Source organism: Capsicum annuum, unplaced genomic scaffold, assembly GCF_002878395.1.
Source record: "Capsicum annuum cultivar UCD-10X-F1 unplaced genomic scaffold, UCD10Xv1.1 ctg81164, whole genome shotgun sequence".
In the NCBI taxonomy this organism is placed as follows: Eukaryota; Viridiplantae; Streptophyta; class Magnoliopsida; order Solanales; family Solanaceae; genus Capsicum; species Capsicum annuum.
The window spans coordinates 1-16,247 of NW_025891867.1; the positions used below are offsets into that span (position 1 = coordinate 1).

The window sequence follows — 16,247 nt, forward strand, 5'->3', positions numbered from 1 at the left end:
GGCATATTTTGAGGAGCTTTTTAGAAGAAGGGCACTTCTAAGCCAAAGTTCATCCGACTGTCAGGATGGGGTTAATTCTCAAGCTAGTAATGATGGATCTGAGAATACAGATTATGAGGGGGAGTTTGAGCATGTTAATGATATTGGCCATTCTGTATGCTTTGTTGAAAATCATGACAGAGCAGCCACTTTACTGGAGAATGGAAAGTATCAGGCTAGTGAAAATGAAGGTTATGTGGGGCGCTTTGATCATGTTAATGAAGTTGTCCATTCTGCACGCTTTGATTAAAATTATCATAGCTCAACCCATTTATCGAAGAATGGAAAGTATCAAGCCGAGAATATAGGCTATGATGGAGATTCTGAGCGAGTGAATGAGGTTGGTGATTCTATATGCTTTGAGGAGAGTTTTAATGGATCAAACAACGGAGACATCGAAGTCACAGAGTGTGGGGGAGAAGGATCAAGCAACGGAGACATTGAAGTCACAAAATGTGGCGGAGAAGATAGTATAAGTTGCCATTCTGGACCCCAGACTGAACAAGATACCAATAGTTCCGATGTTCTTTATAGTGTTACTGAACGTCTGGAAGCTGAAGAAAAATTTAATCTCAGTGCTGGAAAAATTCAGCTTTTAATGATCCAGAGGTTTGTATTAGGTTTAGGCTTAGTGTTATCTTTAAAGTTCAATGCAGATGAGTAAACTTGCTATTTCAATTCTGTTGAACTATTACTTAACTTTCTTTTTAGTTAGATTGTTCTTCAGTTATTCTTAAATTGATCATTGAATTTTACGGTAACAGATAACTTGCTTTATACAGGTTTCTTCGGGTTCAAAAGCTAATGTACTTAATCAACATAAAAGGTATGCTGCTTTACCATGTTGAAAATGTGGGATATTTTGGTAGCACAGATTCATCCTATTTTTCTCAACCTCGTTTATTATTGAATGATGTAGCACTGAAGAACAACTAATAGCAAGAAAGGTTGTCACTTCTCGTGCTTCCTGTACAGAGAAAGTTAGCCATAGATTATATCAAAGTGTAAACTGGTATATTTCGTGAAGAAATTTTGAGCTTTAACTCCATATTGTGTTCATAAACATATATCTTAGACATATTATTATTGTACAGGGATAATGAGAGTGTAAATTCATGTCAACCAGGCGTGAAACAGAATGGATCTAGTTTCTGTTTCAAAACTGAAGAGCGGGCCAGGAAAAGGAAAGAGGCAAGGACCAATTTCTTGTGCCTTATAAAACGTCGTATAAAACCTAAAAGAAGTTTTTGATATTGATTTTAGTTCTTTATGAATATTAAGGAGAAAGTGCATGCCAAAGAGGAAGAAACACGCCAGCTCCAGCAAGAACCCCGGTAATAAACCCGGGGTCTGATTGTTGTGCTAATGAAAACAGGTCCAAATTAATATGGAGAATCATAGACTGATAATTATTAAGTGTTAGCTCTTTAAAGTCATGTGATATATCGTGTGGTATTAATTTTGTCATGTGGAAATTTGGAATTAAAGAGTTGCCAAAAAAGGGAAGATGCAATCTTTTTGAACTGGACTAACAAGGCAAGCATGACAAACAAATTAAAATTGAGGGTGTGTAAAATATCATTGGCAAGAGTTAGATGACAATTATTTTATCAGAAGCTAGAAATACTGACTGATTGTTTGTTTGATTTACTTCATGTTGGCTGTTCGTTTGATTTACTTTATACTATGTGCAAGAAAAGAAATGCTGACTGTTCGTTTGATTTACGTTGTGCTGTGTGCAGGAAAAGAAGAAGCAGAGATCAAACAACTATGGATAAATCTCAATTTCAAAGAAACTCCCATGCCTGCCTTCTACCGTGAACCTGACCACCACTCAGAAAAAACAAGGTATTATAACAGGTCTCAAATAATGAGCATTCAGATTGCCAAATTTCACCTTTCACAAATGTCTTCCTATTTCTTCAGTTATTTTCTATTTTCCTGTGTTGAAACTAGGTAACATCAAATTCGTGCACTTATCCTACTGTTCTCACATGAAAGTAAAGCTTGTTTGTAAATTTTTTTACAAGTTGTTTTACTGGTTTATGGTAGAAGCAAGCACTCTCCTGTCATTTTATGACTCAAATCCCCTTTGTTGGACAAGTGATTTTACCTTTCAAAAAATTAAAACCAATGAAAAAGGGGGAATAGTGGAGTTCTATCTTGCTATCCTTGATCGAAGGAAACATTGACACTAAAGGGCAGAATAGATCATCTTGTACCTTGGTCTTCCTATTATGACGTCCTTTAGGGCTCATTTCATTGACATTAGGTATGCATGTTATGCAGCATACTTCCTTAGGGCCCTATGTTGTTTCAATCTCGTTGGTCTAGGTGATAAGGTGTACACCAATAATAGGTTTGTTCAAAGTTAATTTGGTTATCTGGAATGGCATGGTTGGGAACTTTGATTCTCATTAAACTTCAACTTCCTAACATCCTTTCAAAGCTGAAATTTGAATAAGAGAATCTTCAATGCCGTTGAACTATTACTTAACTTTCTTTTTAGTTAGATTATTCTTCAGTTATTCTTAAATTGATCATCGAATTTTATGGTAACAGATAGCTTGCTTTATACAGGTTTCTTCGGGTTCAAAAGCTAATGTACTTAATCAACATAAAAGGTATGCTTCTTTACCATGTTGAAAATGTGGGATATTTTGGTAGCATTGATTCATCCTATTTTTCTCAACCTCGTTTATTATTGAATGATGTAGCACTGAAGAACAACCAATAGCAAGAAAGGTTATCGCTTCTCGTGCTACCTGTACATAGAAAGTTAGCCATAGATTATATCAAAGTGTAAACAGGTATATATCACAGAGAAATTTTGATCTTTAACTCCATATTGTGTTCATAAATGTATATCTTAGACATATTATTGTTGTACAGGGATAAGGAGAGTGTAAATTCATGTCAACCAATCGCGAAACAGAGTGGATCTAGTTTCCTCTTTAAAACAGAAGAGCGGGCCAGGAAAAGGAAAGAGGCAAGGACCAATTTCTTGTGTCTACTTGATAAAGTTCAAACGTCGTATAAAACCTAAAAGAAGTCTTGGATATTGATTTCAGTTCTTTATGAAGACAGAGGAGAAAGTGCATGCCAAAGAGGAAGAAATACGTCAGCTCCAAGAGAGAAAATAGGTAATAAACTCGGGCTCTGATTCTTGTGACTAACGGAAACAGGTCCAATTTAATACGGAGAATCATAGGCTGCTAATTGTTAAATGTTAGCTCTTTAAAAGTCATGGAATTACAGATTTGCCAAAAAAGGAAAGAGGCAATCCTTTTGAAATGAACTAACAAGGAAATTAAGACAAACAAATAGAAACCGATGGAGTGTAACATGTCATCGGCAAGAGTTAGATGACAATTACTTTATCAGCAGCTAGAAATACTGACTGTTTGTTTGGTTTACTTTGTGCTATGTGTAGGAAAAGAAAGAAGCAGAGATTAAACAACTACGGAGAAATCTCAATTTCAAAGCAACTCACATGCCTGCCTTTTACCGTGAATCTGGCCGCTGCTCAGAAAAAACAAGGATGGGCAGAGCTGGGAGGAGGGAGGAGTAAGAACTGCAGTCAAAGGCAGATGGAGGATGGACATAAATAGAGAAATTCTAGATGTTCTGAGGGCAAAAAATGTATTTTTTGTGTTGAAATTAGGTAACATCAAATCCTCCGTGCACTTAGCCTACTGTTCTCACATGAAAAGTAAAGCTTGTTTGTAGATTTGTTTACAGGCTGTTTTTACTGGTTTATGGTAGAAGCAATCACTCTCCTGTCATTTTATGACTCAAATCCCCTTTCTTGGACAAGCAAATTTTACCTTTCAAAAAATTAAAACCAATAAAACTTGCTTTGAAATTTAGTACTCTCTTAGTCTTCATCCTTATCCTTCTCTGAAGTGATTATTTTCCCCTCTCACTTCGATGACCTAGTAATATAACTTGCTCTTTTGATTACTTTTTCAGGAGCTAGCAAGTAAAACTAAATCACAAAGCAGGCCTTCGACTGCAGCAGGGGCTAAAGCTACTAGTGCAACTGAGAACACTATTCGTTGTTTAAGGGCAGAAGCTTATAACAAATGTTCCACTAATGAACGTCTAAATGTGGCCGATTCACCACAGGTTTCAGAAGTAACTATTTATCCTTCAGTAGAGTTATCAGACAGTAGCGTACCTTCAGCTGCAACAAGCAAAATGTCCAAACAAACCCAATTAAATAGAACAGTAGCTCCAAAGAGAGAGCAAGAGAAAAGGCAGGTCGCGAATTCTCCAAGACCAAGAACATCAGATTCTATCAGAAGGAACAAGGACTTTAAAGCTGAAGACAAAAAAAAGGTTCTTGCACGAAGAACGGGAAACCATGCAATGAGAAAGGATGTTAGAAGTGTGGACTTGAGCCATAGTACAAGAGTGGGTCGTTTAGCCGTTGGTGTTGCTTCCTAGACGTATCATCGTTTAGTTGTTGCTGTTGGTGTGAATCTTCTTATATTCTCAGCATAGCAAAGATGATTGGTCTCATATTTGAGACGATAAACTTAGTGAGTAGGTTAGCATTTCTGTTAGACATGCTGCATATAATTATGCCTAGTTTCGTATAGATAATGTCTTTGAGCCAAGTTCTTGATAGACCACAAATGCTGTGCTATTAAAGATCAACATACTTTGTGTAAAATGTCAAAAGTTGTTGTTCAACTGGTAAAGTTGCTGCCATGTGACCAGGAGGTCACGGGTTCAAGTCTTGGAAACAGCCTCTGGCAAAAATACAAGGTAAGACTGTGTACGATACACCCTTGTGGTGGGGCCCTTAACAGTTGCTCTAACCACTTCAGGTCATGTATATACAATGGGAAGTCCTGTATATGGCCAATTAGGTCATCCTTAAGCTGATGTAAAGCTTCTTTGTCGCGTTGAAGAAAAACTTTCAAAGAGCTTTGTGGAGGAGATAGCATGTGGTGCTTACCATGTTGCTGTATTGACTTCCCGAACTGAAGTTTACACATGGGGAAAGGGAGAAAATGGAAGATTAGGTCATGGTAATACTGACGACAAAAATTCTCCCACCTTGGTGGAAGCTTTAAAAGACAAACAAGTCAAAAGCATTGCTTGTGGCACTAATTTTACAGCAGCTATTTGCCTTCATAAATAGGCATCAGGGGTTGATCAATCCATGTGTTCTGGCTGCCGTCTTCCTTTTAATTTTAAAAGGAAGAGCCATAATTGTTATAACTGTGGTCTTGTTTTTTGTCATTCATGTAGCAGCAAAAAATCTCTGAGAACTTCAATGGCACCAAATCCCAATAAGCCTTATCGTGTCTGTGATAATTTTTGTAATAAATTGAAAAAAGCTGTTGAAACCGATGCTTCATCTGAGGCTTCCATGATTCGAAGAGGAAGCCTGAATCAGGGGTCAACTGATGTCATAGACAAAAGTGCTAAGTTGGATACAAGGTCTCGACCTCATCTTACTAGATTTTCTTCAATGGAATCCTTCAAACAAGTTGAAACCCGCTCTTCCAAACAGAAGAAGAAGTTTGAATTCAACAGCAGTCGTGTGTAACCTATTCCCAGTAGTACCTCGCAATTGGGAGCTCTGAATAGTTCCAAATCTTCTAATCAAATTTTTGCCTCGTCCAAGAAGTTCTTCTCTGCTTCAGTTCCCGGTTCAAGGATTATTTCTTGAGTGACATCACCAACATCTAGACGGCCTAGTCCATCCCGTTCTACTACACCAACTCCAACACTGGGTGGACTTACATCTCCTAGGATTGTTGTGGATGATGCTAAAAGGACAAACGAAAGTCTTAGTCAAGAGGTTACTAAATTAAGAGCACAGGTAGGTTATTTATCTCCTATGCAGCCATCTCCTTCTGATGCAATTTCTTCACTCTTCTACTTTTTCTTATACTTGTTTCTGATATGGATCTCAAACCTTGCAATGAGGCGCTGATTTGGCCTGTAAAAAATAACTAGTATCAAATTGTCTCTAGTTTTATGAGAAAACATAAGCTGCATTTATCGAGTTGGTGGTTGGAAAATTGAGATAGAAGCTTGTGTATGATTTTATAGTTTGTGCCAACTTTTAATACTGTGATGTTTCTAAAATGCAAGATGTTGGTTAAGAGAAGTTTCATTGGGCTTTTAGACACTTGTCAGACACTGAATAGTGTGTACATAACATTTAAGTACTTGATGATCAACAGAGGCAAGTTACAGCTGATCTTTTTATTCAGGGCGAAAAACTTATCCATGTGCATAAACAAGTAGTTTTAATTTGACCAGATAAGTTAAAGGAGTATTTCTAAGGTGATAGTGCAATCACTGGTATTCTGATAAGGTGGGGTTATCTGTACTATGTATTTTGTAACGAGCTTTCAATTATTTTTCCCACTTCAAGGACACTAATTTGCAAGTTCTGAGGCTTTATCTTCATAGGGAATGCAATTGGTTACAGTAAAAGATACAAGCCTGCCCCGATTTGCAATGCTACTTCATATGTTTTCTTGTTTAGCACTTGAATATCTTTTTATTATAGGTGGAAACTCTTACACGAAAGGCTCAACTTCAAGAAGTAGAACTGGAAAGAACTAGTAAACAGCTGAAGGAGGCAATATCAATTGCGGGGGAGGAGACGGCCAAATGCAAAGCAGCAAAAGAAGTGATCAAGTCACTTACTTCTCAGGTAAGTTGTATTCATTCTTACTATTTGACTTTTAAGTTGTGTCAAAGTTGTGCATACGTAGGAAAAAACATTGTGCTTCTCTTTATTATCAGCACAGAAAAAGTTAGGTGTTTTGATTTTAATGAATAAGTTGGAGAGTTGAACCACAACTCATCATTTCTCAATTCCCTTAGCTTCTTGTACTGATACTCTGCACCATGTTCTTTATTTTTAATAGCTGAAGGATATGGCTGAAAGGCTGCCGGTATGTCCTGGCCGAAACATCAAATCTCCTAAATCTGTTTCCTCCGAATCCAATATTACTTCCAGTGATATACCTAATGGCTGTATTGACCAAGTTCACAGTCAACTTACTTTTCAAGAACTGGAGTCAAGTGTATCTAACAGCCAGTTGCTTTCTAATGGATCGAGCAACGCCAGTAATCACAGTGCTGTTCACAATAAACAAGGATATCCAGAGACAACAACAAAAAATGGGGCCAGAACAAAAGAATGTGATTCTCATAACGAGAATGAATGGGTTGAGCAAGATGAGCCAGGTGTATATATTACTCTTACCTCCCTACCTGGAGGTGTCAAAGATCTACAAAGGGTTCGCTTCAGGTATACTGTCAACTTTAATCGTTAGAAGTGTGCAACTTTCTGCCTTTCTGCATTATGCTTCTTGTCTCGATTCCTGTTATTATACGTGGCTGATGACTATAACTTGCCAAGTACTCTTTATATTCTATGTATACATTAAAGAAAACACATTTGAGCATGTGAACAAGATCCTCTTCATTGCTTCTGTGTGTACCAAAACACCTTTTTATTACTTGTAAAGATTGTTAAAGCTTCAGTATACAATAATTATACAATGAAATCATATAATCATTGTGTTTGAATGGAGTCAAGTCTAATGTATATCAAAACTTGTAGTCGGAAGCGGTTTAGCGAGAAACAAGCAGAAAAATGGTGGGCGAAGAACCGCGCGAGAGTTTATGAGCTGTATAATGTACGCGTAGTCGACAAGGGAAGTGTTGGCACTGCAAGTGTGGATTTAGCACATTGACACATGCAAATCACCTTTTGTACATGAGTTTTCCTTTTTCTTTTTGGTCCTAACTCAACTTCATGCCCCCTCAGTGAACATCATGTTTGATCTCATCTCATATAGCTTTAGTTTTCACAAATTTGTAGGGAGGAATCAAGGGATGGCATAGAAGAACAAGGAATTACATGCTTGGTTATAAGTTTTTGCTAGTTTCTTTTTCTTTCTATAACCGAGAATCCCGAGGCCTAGTGGTGCACGGTTTGAAATATGGTGGATAAGTCTTGTTCCTCTATCATTGTCCACTTGCATAACAAGCTTTTGTCGGATAGCCGACACATCATGCGCTATGCTCTTACCAGTAGACCAAAGCCTTGTGGGGGCTTTCTGTTAGTCACGTATGGATTGACCTCTCTATTTGATTTTTTCCCCCTCCCTAATTGATGTGTGGGGAATAGAGGTATAGTTTTTGTAGTTTCTTGCCCTTGTTGGGAGATACTTTCCTTGTAAATTTTCCTTAAACAAAAAAACAAAAATCTACAATGCTATTCCATTTAACTTTCTGAATGGAATTATATTTATCTTCAAAATACCTTCAACTTTTCTCGCTCCATACAGTCCACCAAATACAAGGAAGGATTGTTCTCCCCCATTTCTTCTAACTCTTGATAATCCCCTCTAATCCAACAGCTCAACAGATTGTAGTGTGTCCTTTGATAGTCCACTTTACTTCAACTCAATAGATCTGGCATGTGTTCTGGCATGGTCCACTTTACTTCTATTAAACTAAAGGTGTCAAATGGGCGGGGTTGGCTGGACTTGGGCGGATCAAATGGTCTGAGTTAATAAATGGGTGGGTTATTAACCCACCCTAAAGCTACTTGGGCTGAAATGGGTTGGGTTGAAATGCTCTAAAATGCGGGTCATAACCCAACCCACCCAATTTGAACTCAGATTTAATTGCTTTATTTGTTATTTTATAAACTTTTAGTACTTGAAAAATTATTATCTTTTTTTTTTTTTGAACTTGGTAACTTTGTATTTTATCACACAGTACATGGGTTGTACTGAAACCTTTATATACAAGAGTACTCCTAAATCGACTGTTCTATATCTAAATTTAGTCTAGAACATCAATTATCGAGGCAGTATCATTAGAGTATAGTTGATTACACCAAAAACATACCAAAATGCAGTTGAGTTTAACCTTCTGCACACTATTCTCTATCCTCTCAAAACATCTAGAATTCCTTTCTTTCCATATAGCCCACCATATAGCACCAGGGATAATTCTCCATCTACCTCTGTACTTCGCATATACATCTGCTTCTCCCAGCACATTAAAGTCTCGAATACTTTCCTAGGCATTGTCCTGGAAATGCCTTTTAGTCTTAAGACGATTCTCCAAAGTTGTTGGGTGTACTTACAATGTAGAAATACATGGTTAACTGTCTCTAAAGTTTCTCCACAGAGGAAACATCTGGAGCACAAGGTTTTCCCTTTCTTCATGACATTATCTTGTGTAAGAACTACTTCCTTGGTCAGTAACCAGACAAAGACAAAGCACGACACTGTGTGAGGTATCCTACTTTTCCATATTTGCTTCCATGGCCATCTTGGATCCGGGTGATTTATGTGGTTCATCATCTTATAGGCTTTGTTGACACTGAACATTTCTTTTTCATTTCCCATCCACCATAGTACATCCTTCACTGTCTGCAATCCATTGAATAAGTCCACGGTATTAAAAAGTTCAACTACTCTCATTACCTCTCGGTCATTAAGTTGCCTTCTGAAATTGAAGTTCCACCCATGTGGTGTCCATAATTCTGCTATTGTCCTCTATTGAAACAATACCAAGTTGTAGATATCTGGAAAAATCACTTCCATATTCCTATCCTCATGTCAATTATCCTTCCAGAACCTAGTCTTGTTTCCATCCATCACTTTAACCTTTGAGTTGTTTTTAACTTCATTCCACTAGTGTCTAATAGATCTAATAGATCTCTAGAGGCTAACCCCGTATGGTGTGTTCACTTCTTTAGTCATCCATCTATCTTCTTTAGGATATTTAGCCCCAATCACTTTCCTCCATAGCAGCTAGTTATTGTTTGCATATTTCCACAACCATTTTATCACGAGAGCCTTACTTTGAATTTTTAGGTTCTTTATCCCCAACCCTCTAGTCTTCTTGTCAATTGTCCACCACAGAGAGCACTTCCACTTTTTCTCGTGTATCTTTGTTCCTTATTCTATATCTCCTAGTATGCCCACACAACAATCTCAACATCCTCATTTCTGCTACGTTTATCTTTCGAACATGCGAGCTCTTGACCAACCAAACACTGTGCCCCATGCAAGATAGCTAGTATAACAACCACTTTGTAAATTTACCTTTAAGTTTATTTTAAAACAATTCTTACACATGGCATGCTAGTTACTAGCTCTTTTGCAAGAGCTAATTGGGACAAAAAACACATGTTCAGAAATTTATTCATCGAAAAAAAACATAACTATAGTTTATGAGTTTCAAACGTGTCCAAATGGAAAAAAAATTATGGGGGGGGGGGGGCTGTGTTGAGTATGGAACTTAGAACGTCAGTGCAGGATTTGAACACCCTTACTGTCACACTCAGTCTTGTTTTTTGTGGCAAGGGTGTTCATTAAAAAATACTCGGAAACTACAGAATTTGACCTATATATATATATATATATATACAATATGCGATTATCAGGCGAATGTTGTTCAGTTGATCACCCTTGGATAGCTGTAGCTAGGCCGCAGCTTGGCAATGTTTCCACCCTGCTTGTAGTTATATTCTACACAGTACATTCTAGTCCTTTTCTATGTGGGATATTATATCATTCATATTCTAACACTTCCATCAAGTATTGTGACCACTAGAAGTTACTGATTTCTACTCTTAGGGTACTGTTTATGTTCTGTTTTTTGACTTGACCTACTTTCATGCTGTTTTCATTGGGACAGAGGGCAGACGCATCAACTGACTGGAGAGAATTTACAAGTCCTGAGGGAAGAAAGTGTGTAACTTATATATTTTCTTGGCCTCTTTCCAATTGTTCTTCTACAGTGGGTACTTTTGTGTGTTACTTGTGCATAATGCTAATTGCTTTGTTTGTTTTCAGTAGGTATTACTACAACAAGGTTACTAGAACGTCCAAATGGAGAATGCCTGATGAAGTCAAGGTGATGTTAGATTTAAATTCAATATGGGTTTGTTCCGTGCTTTAAATAGCATGATAAGAAGGGATTGTTCTGTGCTTTAAATAGCATGATAAGAAGGGACAATATTCTGTTTTCTTGGATGCTCTAGTTCTCATAAAATCTTTATGCATTCACAGTTGCTAGCATGATAAGAAGGGGCAATATTCTATTTTCTTGGATACTCTATTCTCATAAAGTTCAATTATTTCTAAATTCACAGTTGGCTCGTGAAAAGGACACCATTTCGCACGCTTCTGATTTTGGATCCATTTCTGTTGTTAAAACATCATCCCCTAGTGCAGATGGTTCATTAGTCTTGGCACACGGTGCTAAATCAAGCCCAATTGCTGTGTCACTAGCTGCTAACTTACCAACTATTGTGTCTTCAGAATCATCAAGTTTATCTGGTAAGGTTTCTTCTCCGATGATTGAAACAGTCGAAATAAAGAATTCTTCAGAACCTGCTTTGCCAGCTGTTGCTAATTCGAAGAAAATTGGAATAGTAGTAACCTTGGGAAATTCTGTTGCGCCACCGGTGTATGTTTTTAGATTTATATGTTATAATTTGCCTCTGGTTTGTGTTGCTTCTTATTTGGAATTCGATTTTTCTGTAGTTCTGAGACTACTACAACTCAAGATACAGTAGTGTATGGTGATGGATTTTCTTCGGAGAATAGAGAGGTACTTTGTCCTTCTGAAATACTTATGCGATTAGTTAATTACTACTGGTTACTGGTTAAAACACCAAGAAAGCTTTTCGTAGCTGTTATGCTGGATGTTGATCGAACAATTTTGTAGTGCAGTTGTTAGTCAACTGCTAACAGGTGAAGAATATGCTCCGAATTACAATGAGGTTCGCTTTTGTCCTTTGTGCTTGATGTTGTGCCTAAAATGCAGAATGTCAAGAATGATGCTGCAATAACTGAAATCGGAGGTGCTACTCTATCAAATGAGAAAACAGTCGAGCTAGGACCATTAGTTTATGAGAGCAAAGCGGTATAGTTGATTATTGATTTTTGTCCTGTTTAATGTATGTTCTCGAAATTTCTCTTATTTCTATTTTAAGTATCTGATTTTATTTAGGAGGCAAAGAGTGCATTCAAAACTCTTTTGGAATCTGCAAATATTGGGTCTGATTGCACGTGGGATCAGGTTTATTACTTGACTGTTTTGTCCGTACCAAACAATTGAGGGAGATCATTTGACATTGAATTGTATTTGTCGGGCCATGAGAGCAATAATTAATGACCGGAGATATGGTGCTCTAAAATCCCTTTGTGAGGGGAAGCAAGCTTTTAATGAGGTATCTCTCCAAGTCGGCATTGGAATGGGTTAATTGCTGCTTCAATGTTTCAGCATACCGTATTACAAAAAGATAGATTGTGTTTGATATCCATTTGTTTCTTGTTTGGTTGACTTAAATATTTTGGAAAAATTTTTCCAAATTAACTTATTTAAGGAAAATGAATTCCCTTCAAAAAGTAGGAAAAATATTTTCCAAAACTCTCTTTCAATCTCACTCTTAAGTTGAAATATTTATACAACTCTCAAATATATTTTCTAAAAAATATTTTTTTATTCACCAACCAAACACTAGAAAACATTTTCTGAAAAATGTTTTCCTTTCATCAACCAAACATAAGAAAACAAGTAAGAAACCAACTTGTTTTCTAGGAAAACATTTTCCTTCATACCAAACAAACCCAAGGTCTATAGTAATCATTTTGATTAACAACAGTCATTCCATTCCTTTCCTTTGCAGGATGTCTTTTAGTTTGTTCCCTTTTTTGTTTTGCTTAAAGAGTAGAAAGAAGGAATGTTGTAGATATTCAACTTAAAATCTTGTGTTCTTTGAATACATTTTAATGGCTTCGCAAGGGTACAACATGTAAATTTGTTCACCATTGAATTCCAATTTAAACAGACTTCCATGTATTGTATGTAATTTTTCTTGAAACTTGAAACTATGATATGCTTCTTCCTCTCCCCCCTCCGTTCTAAAATAGAAAAAGTTTTTCAATACTTTCATGCAATTGTAGTTAAAGTCTCTTTGTACATATTGTCTTCTTTATAGAGAAATTTTATTTTTTTTACTTCGTACTGAATTTTATTAGGAGCATGCGAAGGCATTGGAGGAGCAGAACCGCAATAGAGTGGAGTACTTAGAATTTTTAAAATCCTGTGACTTTATTAAGGTATTTGTTCTAGTGGAATTAGCATCAGTTCCTAGATTATGTTTTTCTATTTCCAGGAGATAGAACTTCCATAGTACCATTGTTGCTGACTTCTTTTGTTCTGGCCAGTAGCCAGTGGCGAAAAGTTCAGGACCGCTTGGAAACTGATGAACAATGCTCCTACCTTGAGAAAATCGATCGCTTGGAGATTTTCCAGGTACTACTCATTTTTCTAATACATCATAAATAACTTTTTCCAAACATCTCATTTGTACGCCTCAATTTTAAAGTTATGTTGCAACGTTTTCTGTTTTAGGAATACATACGTGATTTAGAGAGCGAAGAGGAGGAGCAAAGGAAACTGCGGATGGTATATTGCTTATTAGAATCGGGGGTTAAAATTAAATTTATGTTTGGAGACTTTGATTTATCTCTTTCTCACTGGGCATACACCGTTGATTCAAATAGGAAGAATTGAGGAAAGCTGAACGTAAAAATCGTGATGAGTTTCGAAAACTGATGGAAGAGCATGTTGCTACGGTAATACTTAATGGAAAAACTAACTGGCGTGATTATTGCATCAAAGTTAGTTTTTCTTTCTTGTGTTCAGTGAGTGATTACCTTCATGAGTTCCCTTTTCTTCTTTTTGAATTTTTCATCCAATAATTTCCTTCTTTATTTTGTGCTTGCAGATTAAAGATTTTGCTGCATATCTAGCTGTCTCATCAAATACTTTAGGATCAACAGCAAAAGACTTATTTATAGATGTTATGGATGAGCTGGAGAAATAGGTGATATAGGTTGCTAATAGGAGTATTGAATTGTGTCAACTACATTTGTTACACTAAGCCATATTTATAGACTTTACACTACAATCCCTTTTCATTTGTTTTCACTTAATGAAGGTCTGAATCTGAATGGCTAAGATATCAGCCCATTAAGTGTTTTTTTTAAAAGATTCAACCTGTTAATACATCTTAATGAATCAGATGTTAAACAAAGTCTGAAAATCATTTAGATCCTCACTAAAAAGTTCAATTCATTAGGTAAAAAAGGAAGTTAGTGCATTACTATGTGGGAATATACTGGGATTGTTGTTGTTGTTGTTGTAGTGCATTAAAGAATAGAACATATTTGGTAGGATAAAAGCATGAGATTGAGATTTGAGAGTTATCCCACTGCCTTTTTTTTTTTAAATAACACATATTTTGTTGAGATAAGAACAATGACTAGTTGTTCCTATTAAACATCTGTTGTTTCTCTTTATGACAATTAGTTTCCTCTTTTTTTTTTTTTTACTAGATAGTAGGTATTTAGGCTGATAGGAATGGTATTGTCATAAACTTTTAAGTTAGGGGCTCCATGCTTTTAATGTAGTATAGATACAGATGATTCTTTCAATCTAGCCAAGCTGTATTAAATGCTACTTCACGGATAATTGTAATTGACTTCTCCTCCATTGAATGCTGTTAATGGTTATATTACCTTAATTGTTATAGTTTCTCAAGCAGAACAACTCTGAGAAGTGATCATCAAACCTCCATGTTTTCACGTAGTTTCTTTGATCTTTGAGGACTCCTTTAAAGTATCACACAACCACACCGTTGTGTTTCAGCTAAGACTGCATTTGTTTTTATTAATAATCAGACATTTGAATCATTTTGAATGCACATCTGAATGGTTAAGATATTGTCTCTAGATCAGAAAACTAAATGATTGAGGTTGGGTGTTTCTTAATATCTGAATGTGCAAAATTTATTTATTTCTAAATATAATATAATTATATATTAGAAATTTTTTAAATTTAATACAATTAAATTATTATTTGATTAAAAAGAACATTTATGTTTATTAGTGATAGTGGAGATGGTTTGTAATGGTGGTGGTGGTTGTAATAAATTAATTTATGTTAGTAATTAGCAATGTTGGTGATGATAGTTTTGATAGTAGAGATAGTTGGCATTGTAGTAACTGTCATGATATTGGCGATTGGTAGTGGTGGTGGTGGTTGTGATGTGAAGTTGGTTAATGTTAGTAGTTGGAGGTGTTGATCGTGGTGACGAAAAACTGTATGCATGATGGTTGACGATGTGTTGGTGGTCGTTGGAGACGCTGCTAGCTGTGATAGTGGAATGGTTGTTAGTACAGATATTGTAGCGAGTGTAGCGGATAGTGGTGGTAGAGGTGGTGACGCCGGTGACAGTGGTGGTGATGGTGTCCGAAGAATGTTTGGAAGTTGATGATGTGTTAATGGTTGTTAGCGATGTGTGGAAGTTGAATATGTGTTGGTGGTTATTAGTGGTAGTGCTAGTTCTAGTTCTGATAGATGAGTTGGTTGGTAGTAGGGATCGATCGGTAGCAGTTGATGGTGGCGGCGTTGGTGGTAGGGGTGTTCATGGGTCGATATGGGTCGGTTATTGGTCAAAACATAACCAAACCAACTTAATCGGTTTTTAAATTTCTAAAACCAAACCAAACCAAACAAAAAATAAACCATCGGTTTGGTTCTTGTCGGTTTAGTTCGGTTTGATTCGGGTTTTTTGGTTTATAACTTTAGTTATTGATAAAAGTTGAAAATTTTAAAAAACAAATCCAATCTAACATATGAGATGTCAACCGAGTGTTGTATCTCAATCTTGAAACAATGATGTCAACTGAGTGTTATACTTTGGCAAAGCCATGATTACACCATATGAACGCTTTTAAAAATATATTTAAAAACTATATTTAATAGAATGATATGATAAACCCCCAAAAGGTGAACACATAAACTTCTTGCTCAACAAGATTCAAAAGAAAGTTAAAATTAGTGATTGTGTATAGTCTAATGAATTTCAGCTGTAAATTTCAATATATAACAAGATATTATTTTCACAATTAGTATCATTTGTCATTCAAAATATGAAATTCATTTAGAATCTCATAATGTATTGTCAATTTGATGAAGACATATGACTGAATGTGTTACGACTAAAGTTAAATCATGATTAAAATATAAAATGTAACAAATATTTAGATTGCATTTATGAAAAACATATAAATAATTATAATATATATGTATATCGGTTCGGTTTGGTTATTTTGTCGGTTATT

General features: G+C 36.1%; 1 long non-coding RNA gene and 1 pseudogene across 1 annotated transcript; both read left to right on the plus strand.

The window, feature by feature from the left end:
- The first annotated feature begins 4,849 nt into the window (after positions 1-4,849).
- On the plus strand, positions 4,850-7,935 carry LOC107853774 (annotated as a pseudogene).
- Positions 7,936-10,717: 2,782 nt separating this feature from the next.
- Positions 10,718-11,284, plus strand: LOC124895302. Its single transcript, XR_007051647.1, has 3 exons — positions 10,718-10,796; positions 10,905-10,962; positions 11,201-11,284. It is a non-coding gene; the product is annotated as an uncharacterized LOC124895302 (long non-coding RNA).
- Positions 11,285-16,247: the final 4,963 nt, after the last annotated feature.